The following is a 7,583-nucleotide window of genomic DNA, read 5'->3' as shown; positions in this document are numbered from 1 at the left end:
TTTTACAAGTTTTATCTTACTGTAATGCCTCACGTAAAGCGCAAATTTGGCGCCACACGCTGTGAAAGTCATTTTTGAAATAAAGTCTCAATCTCTCATACGTACCTAACGGCTTATTTTCGACTACATCAGTACGTTGGAAATTCCTGCCCACAGCCCCCATGAAAAGGGTAGTAAGTTATACCCTTGGGGCATATTAGGTTTCTACAGAAAGTGTTGTCTTAGAAACTTTTAAAAAGGCTAATTCGATTGAAAATTAAGAGGAATAGTGGCCTTTGTATTTGTCGAAAGTGATTGGAGGGCAGATGATGCCCATCATTTCCTCAACCAATTCCACTTAAAAATTTTTAGATAACCATATTGTTCAACGTATTTGAAAGGTCCGGAAATTATGTCGTTGATGGTAACAACCCCCCCCCCTCCAGCGTTCATGGCAAGGGCTGTAAGTTATGCCCTGGGGACATGTAAGGTTTTTAATAGAAAGCGTGGTCATATAAACTTTGGAGGGGGTTAACTGGATTGATAATCAGAAACTCTACTGCTCTTTTTAATAGTCAAAGTGATCAGAGGGCAGCTGCTCCCCCCCACACACATTTCGTGTTGTCCCAAAATGTATCTAATATAAATTTTGAGATAGCCATTTTATTCAAAATAGTCTAAATATCATATAAAAAGGCTTTTGGGGTGGAAATAAACCCCAAAGTCAAGGGGCAAGGGTTTAAATATAACCAGGGCATATTTAAGGTTTTTTGAAGGGGTGGTCGTATATGCTTTGGATGAGACTCATTGGATTGGTAATCAGACGTTATAGTGTCCTTTTTGAGAGTAAAAGTGGTCAGAGCGCACCTAGTCCCCCCCCACACGCACAAGCACGTCCTGTTTTTCCAAGGTCCATTCAATACATGTTTTTAGACAGTCCTTTTATTCGAAATAGTCTAAATATCATATAACAAGACTTTTGATGTTGATCCAAACCACCAGAGCCTGAGGGTGAGGGAAGAAAGTTATGTCCCTGGGGGATTCAAGGTTCTTATGGATTGGATGTCTGTATAAACTTTATTTGTGGCTCATTTGGTTGAAATTGGTAATTCTAGTTTCTTTTTAAGAGTCAATAGTGATTGATGTCAATTAGCCCCCCTCCCCCAAACTACCCCTCTTATCATCATAATCATCTGATTGAAATTGTGCGATGGCAGTTTGTTTAAAATACTCCAAAGAACATATAACAATTCCTCCAGGGAGTTGGCACAACCCCCTGGGCGAAGGGTTTTAAGTAATGCCCTTTGGGCATATTAGTTTTATATGGATGGGTGGTCATATCAAATTCAGATGGGTCTCAGTTGATTTTATATTGGAAGTTATATTGTCATTTTTAAGGGTCAAAGTGGTTTGAGAGAATCACCCCCTACCCCAAGCCCATTTTTTCCCATGACAAACATCCAAATGAAGTTTTGAGATATCAATTTTACTCAGCATTTTTGAAAGGTTCAGTAATTATGCGTGGTATAGTTGTAGTAGGAGAATGCAAATAGCACCTTTTTTTTCAACGTCCTCTTCAACAAACGATGAAATTTTTAACTTAATACTATCAACCGGTCCTAAAGCATTGCTGATACGTCCTCTTGACAACCTGTATCAGCGTACTGTATTCGATTTATTTGGGTAAAATATTGCCCAAAATGTTCGCCTGAATACCCCTAGGTATATTAGTAGTAGTAGTAGCAATATTAGTTATAGTAGTAGCAGTAGGAGTATAGTTGATAATAGTGGTCTTAGCTCTAGTAGTAGTAGTAGTAGCAGTGATAATAATAGTAGTAGTTGTAGTAGTTGTAGGAGTAGAAGCAGTAGAATTATTATACATATTTTGTCTTTTGATTTGTTCAACACCCCCCGTATAAGGTGTTGTAAGTTTTAGTTTCACACGTGAAACTGTTCCTTCAGGTATTGCTGATATGCCATTTTGAAAATTTCAAATATTTTCTGAAATTTTCACCTCCATGCCTTCATAGGTTGTGGATATTGAACTAGCTAGAAGACACTGTGTGTATGAATTTAACGCTGCTTTTAAGGTTACTGACGACAGTAAATCGTATTTAACGACAGTATTTAACGACAGTATTTAAGGTTAACTAACGACAGTAAGAGCATTAAGTTGAGACCTATGGTGGATGTTTAGGGGAGTTTCAATTAAACGAAAAAACTTTATGCATACAGGTATTAAAAGGGCATATAAACAATATAGGGCATATAAGGACATTAGGCAGCGATGCTCTATCATAGCTAGTAGCATCATTGATATTTTAAAGTGGCTAATTTGATTGAAAACTAAACGTTCTTGTGCCCTCTCAAGAGTCAAAAGTGACTGGAGAGTAATTAGCCCTCCTCATTAGCTCATAATTTTCCAGACACTTCCAATCAAAATTTTAAGACAACCATTTTCTTCATCATAAGTGAACGGTCTAGTAACTATGTCTCTAGGGTTATTGGGGTGTTCAACCCCCCACAGTTTATGTAATATGTCTATTATGCTTATAATTAAATGTTGTTTTAAAATTAAATCAAAACGGACTGTGTGTATGGTGGTTGCCAAAAAGACATCTCAGCAATATACCAAGAACGACTGATGGTATTAAGCTCAAACTTTCGGGGCTACTTCTATTACTACTTTTGCTCCTAATATTTTACTAAATCAAAGGAGTGTAAGTATTTCTAGCTGTGAAAGAGCATAGATATAATTTTTTGGGCATTGTATTAAGTTTTATCTATCAGGTCAACTAGAGGATGTATGTGACTAAATTAAACACTACCATTTGTGTCATGATTTTCAAAAGGGTTTATGCTGTTTTAAATTGCTGAAAAGGTTTTCCAGCATACAATAAGCCAAACTATAAGTTCTTGAAAAAAACAGAAAAATTCTAACTATTATTTTCTTTTTCCCTGAAAAAGACTATGTCAATATAAAACGAACACAAATTAATTAAGAAACACTTTATACCACATAGGTTTTTCAAAAAAAGTAAAGAACTCTATTAAACCAGAAATGAACAAAAATAGAATCAAATAATCTAACAAGCATAAAACTACCTCAAATCTTCATCAATAAATAAATGAAACCCAAAACAAACAGAAATTGCAATAGATAACCGAGTCAAACTGAAAACGAGCAGAATTTAATATGAAATGGGGTTCAAAACCCTTCTGCTTTCTAAAACCCAAAATATAATTTGTATTTTACTGAAAAAAATTCAAATGAAGGTGCATTGTCAGTTTAGTATACATATGCTGATATTTGTTCCTTAAAATCTCAATTAATTTTTAACTTCTTAAAGTATAAAAGTGAAAACATTTAAAAGAATTTTTTTTCAGTTGAAATGCAAATAACATTCTGGCCTTTAGAAAGCATGAGGGTTTTGAACCCTACTCATTTTAATTTCTGCTGGTTTTGAGTTTGGCTCGGTTATTTTATTGTAAACTCTGTTTGTTTTGGGGTTCATCTATTTATTGATGCTAGTTTATGGTAGTTGTATGCTTGGTAAATTATTTGATTCTATTTATGTCCATTTTGGGTTTAACCAAGCCCTTTACTTTTTTTGAAAAACTCAATTTGGGGGAAAAGTTTTTTTTTAAATAATATACAGTAAAACTATGTTCCCTTATCAGAGATAGCTAATCTGCACCTTTAGTTATCTGCAGTTGCCAATGGGTCAGTTTTAACTATACTTCCACATACCTACCTTAACGATGAAACTAGGTGGTCGTTTTAAATTTGATGCCAATTTTCTGAAAAGAACAGTTTAAAACATACGTTTGCACATAATCCATAATCTCTTCAAAGTCACAAAGAAGAAAGTGACAAGTCGCTAGACATCACTATTTTTATAACATTGAACAGTGAGAGTCCTAATTGCGACTATCGAAAAAAAAACACGCTGAATTTGTACCAGTTTGGCAAAATTGTGCTGAATTTTCAACTTTAAGAAAAAGTCGTACAGATGTACAGGCCAGAAGAAAATGTTCTGAATCTTGTATAATTGCATCACCCATCGCAACGCTGAGCACGCATCTATTTCACCCTTTGTGGAGGAAAGGGCCCCTAAATTATTGCCATCGAAACATCTACTTTCCCTTTTGGAAGCTCCCGCTGGATGTAATCTACGCTGGGAAAGATAGTCATCAAATTCTTGGCTTCCTTATATTTACAAGAGTTTTTAATCCTAACTGAGCTTCCTTGAGCAGTTCATCGTAAGGAACTGTAAGTACGGGGCGACTCGGCTCAATAGTAACCTGAACTTCAAAAAAAAGGAATTTTGATAATCATAGGTACAATAAAAGAATTAGCTAATTATATTATTTAAATATATATGAATCATCAAGTTTAGTGGTATCCATGAAAATTTACGATCTTGAGAAAATTTGCTTGATTTTCGAAAAAAGGAGGAAACACCCAAATGGTCGAAGAATCTTTAGGAAAATCACACCCTCATGTTGAGCGTATCCGAGAACCCTACTGTGGAAGTTTCAAGCTCCTATATGCAAAAATGTGGAGTTTTGCATTTTTGCCAGAAGAAAGATCACGGATATGTGTTTTTTTTATTGATTTATTTAGAAGATCGGAAGAGGGTGTACTCGAATAAAGTTAAAAGTTCTAATGCCCCTTTTAAGTAACCAAAAAGATAGGAGGGCAAAGTCTGGGGACAGGCACATAAGCTTTGACACTTGCCCATTGATTACACATTGTATTTGTTATTGGGAAGTAGTCAGACTTTTTTCAGTGGGGTATTTTGCACGTTGAGCAAGTTTCCATAAGGAGAATGTTCTGTGGGGAGGGAACTTTTGAGGGGAAATTTTACTCTGGAGGAGGAAAGAATTCCTATTTGAAATTATTTTTATTTGTGTTACTTTTCTCTTTGCAACTCAATTTTGCACGTGGAGATGTTTCGGGGCTATTTTCAGTGTGTTTGGATTTATGAAAAAGAAATTCCACGGAGTTGGGGATTTACGGAGTGATGAGAAAACGATCAGAAGTTAATCTTTCAGATGAAAGTGTGCTAAGGAGATTTCTTAAGAGTAAATCCTCCGCAATAAGCTTACGGGGTGGAGTTTTAAGCGAGGAGGGAACTTCCCGGAGGGAATTCTACGGCGAGATTTTACGCAAGAGGAAATTTACACCGATGGGTTTTCTGTGAGGAGGGAGGGGTCTTATGGAGGATGAGCCATATTTACCTGCATTATTTGAAAAACGATCGTAAATTATAAAAAATATTTAGCGGGAAGTAAGGACCTCCTCAATACCAATACTCACTATTGAGTCAATACTCAATGCTCCCCCCTCCTCAATATCTTGCTTTTTACGCTACAGTTTGACTGTTTGTCCCAATTCTTTAATATCGGCTCCTGAAATACAAGGGCTGGTTAATTAGAATACCAACCTTTTTTAGGAGTGCTAAAACTTTAGCGTGAAGAACAAGGATTGAGGAGGAAAGTAGCAATATAATTTTTGTTCGTTTTCAATTATGAAATCTCCTCCGTATTATAATATACTTTATATAATATAAAGTAGAAGCCTTCCCTATCTCAACCATTATACAAAGCCGAACCGAGATGCAAGTGCTTTGGAGAACGTAGAAATACAAGCGACATTAGATTATTTTTACGTGTAGACAAGTCAGAGTTCTTTCTGGAACGCGAAACTTGGCTTCACTTTTGTAACACTAAATTTTCAAGAATCTAATTTTAATCTAATTTATTCCAATAAATATATTAAAATCGGTAGATAGTAGTGTAATGTTATTATTAGATGTTTTTAGAAATTACAAGTAGGTTTCAAAGTTTCGAATTGGCTTCAAGGACATTTTGAGAAAATTTCTGCCAAAATACATGTTCCACGGCAATATACATCAAATTGTTGATGGATGATGACGGACGAGGATATGGACGCAGCTTTTATACGCGTCAAAACTGTAGAAGCCAAATATTACTGAGTCGTGATTCTACTGTGTATTATTTAAATGCAGTGATCGGAAGTAAGAACTCGTGAATTAATTGTACCTTTTTGTCACCAAATCTAGCGCCGGAAATGGGTGTCAGTTCGATGTCTGCTTTTAAGAGTCATACAACTATTCTATCACTAACGGATAGAGGGGGGGGAGTCCTCAGTTCTATCTTTATGGGAACATAAAGGTATTTGTGGAATTAGGAGTCCGTTTTCCTGCCTAATTATTTGGCGTAATGTTAAATTTACAAAGAAACCTGGTCAATAGCTCGAACCAGTATTTTGGGTATAATATGCTCGGTCGGACGTTTGTGAGGGATGATCTACATTCTTGTTTTTTATATCCGGAAGACTGGCCAGTGGTGTTAATTCATAGAAATTTAGGGAGAAGGATCAAGTCATTTTTTTGAATCGATGTATGGGTAGTCTTTTTCTAAATTTTGGCACGAAAAACACAAAAATCGTTTTCATTAAACATATTTGTCCCCAGAAGTTTAAGGCCTATAGGCCGGTTGGTGCCGGGTCTTTAAACTCACTCCCACTGCCTTCTATGTATTACATAAATATAACTGAATCAACCCTTTATCCATTGTCTTCTTCATGCTTTAATGTAGTATATGGATTAAACGTCATTAGTTTTCACAGCTAGCGAGGCTAAAAAAACAATAACCCGTGCGTTTAAATTTACATTTTTATGATGTAACATCCACGTGTGCGCCATACGTTCATCCTCATTTACATCCGGGGGTATCCCACTTGACTGGCGGCCCTGAGGGGAAACATCTTGAAAAAAGAGGAATCAGAAATAATGCTATAGAGTTGCCTAGGTCAGACGGCTCCAAAACAACATAGTGATCAGGTGACAGCTAAGGTATCTAAAGGGCTTGGTCTGATTCGGCGTCTGAAAAGAAATCAGTTACCCCGTTCCTTTTCAACTCTTTATCATTCTATTGTGATGCCTTATATTTCTTATGGTTGTGTGATATGGACTAGTGGGTTTTATACAAATTTTAAACAAGTTTAGGTTTTACAAAATAAAGTTCTTGTTGTTTGTTGTTGTTTAGTTGACGTTTGAGCGAATCAACCGCTCGTACCCGTGCGATCCTCTTTTGAAATTTGGGCTTATGAAGCCACGTCACTTTTAAAAACACACAAATAAAATTTTGGCACGGGCCACGTCAACACTTAAGATATCTTGGGAAAGGACGTTGTACAGTGTTCTTGCTTAAATCACTGGCACTAGTAAGTATATAACTCCTCTATTCTGCTAATATTGCTTAAAATATCTGTGAAAAGAAACATACACACATTTAAATAAAGCCAAAATGAAGGATTAAATAAATAGATTAAAAAGTCAGTACAATAAAAATAGAAGTTAATGCAAATACTCCAATTAGAACATCTATAAATGGAAACATTAATACGAAATCGAAAGGTCAATACAATGAACATAAAAGTCAATACATTATAACTTAAAAAAAAGAAGAAAAGAAATCAGAGAATGTTATGTAGATTACAACTCTTTATATACTTACAACAGCATAGTCTTTCTATGGACCCACTTAGGGGACTTAGCCTGACCTAGGATTGC

Source organism: Artemia franciscana, unplaced genomic scaffold (assembly GCF_032884065.1).
Source record: "Artemia franciscana unplaced genomic scaffold, ASM3288406v1 PGA_scaffold_69, whole genome shotgun sequence".
Lineage (NCBI taxonomy): Eukaryota > Metazoa > Arthropoda > Branchiopoda > Anostraca > Artemiidae > Artemia > Artemia franciscana.
Note: the sequence above shows the minus strand (reverse complement) of the source record.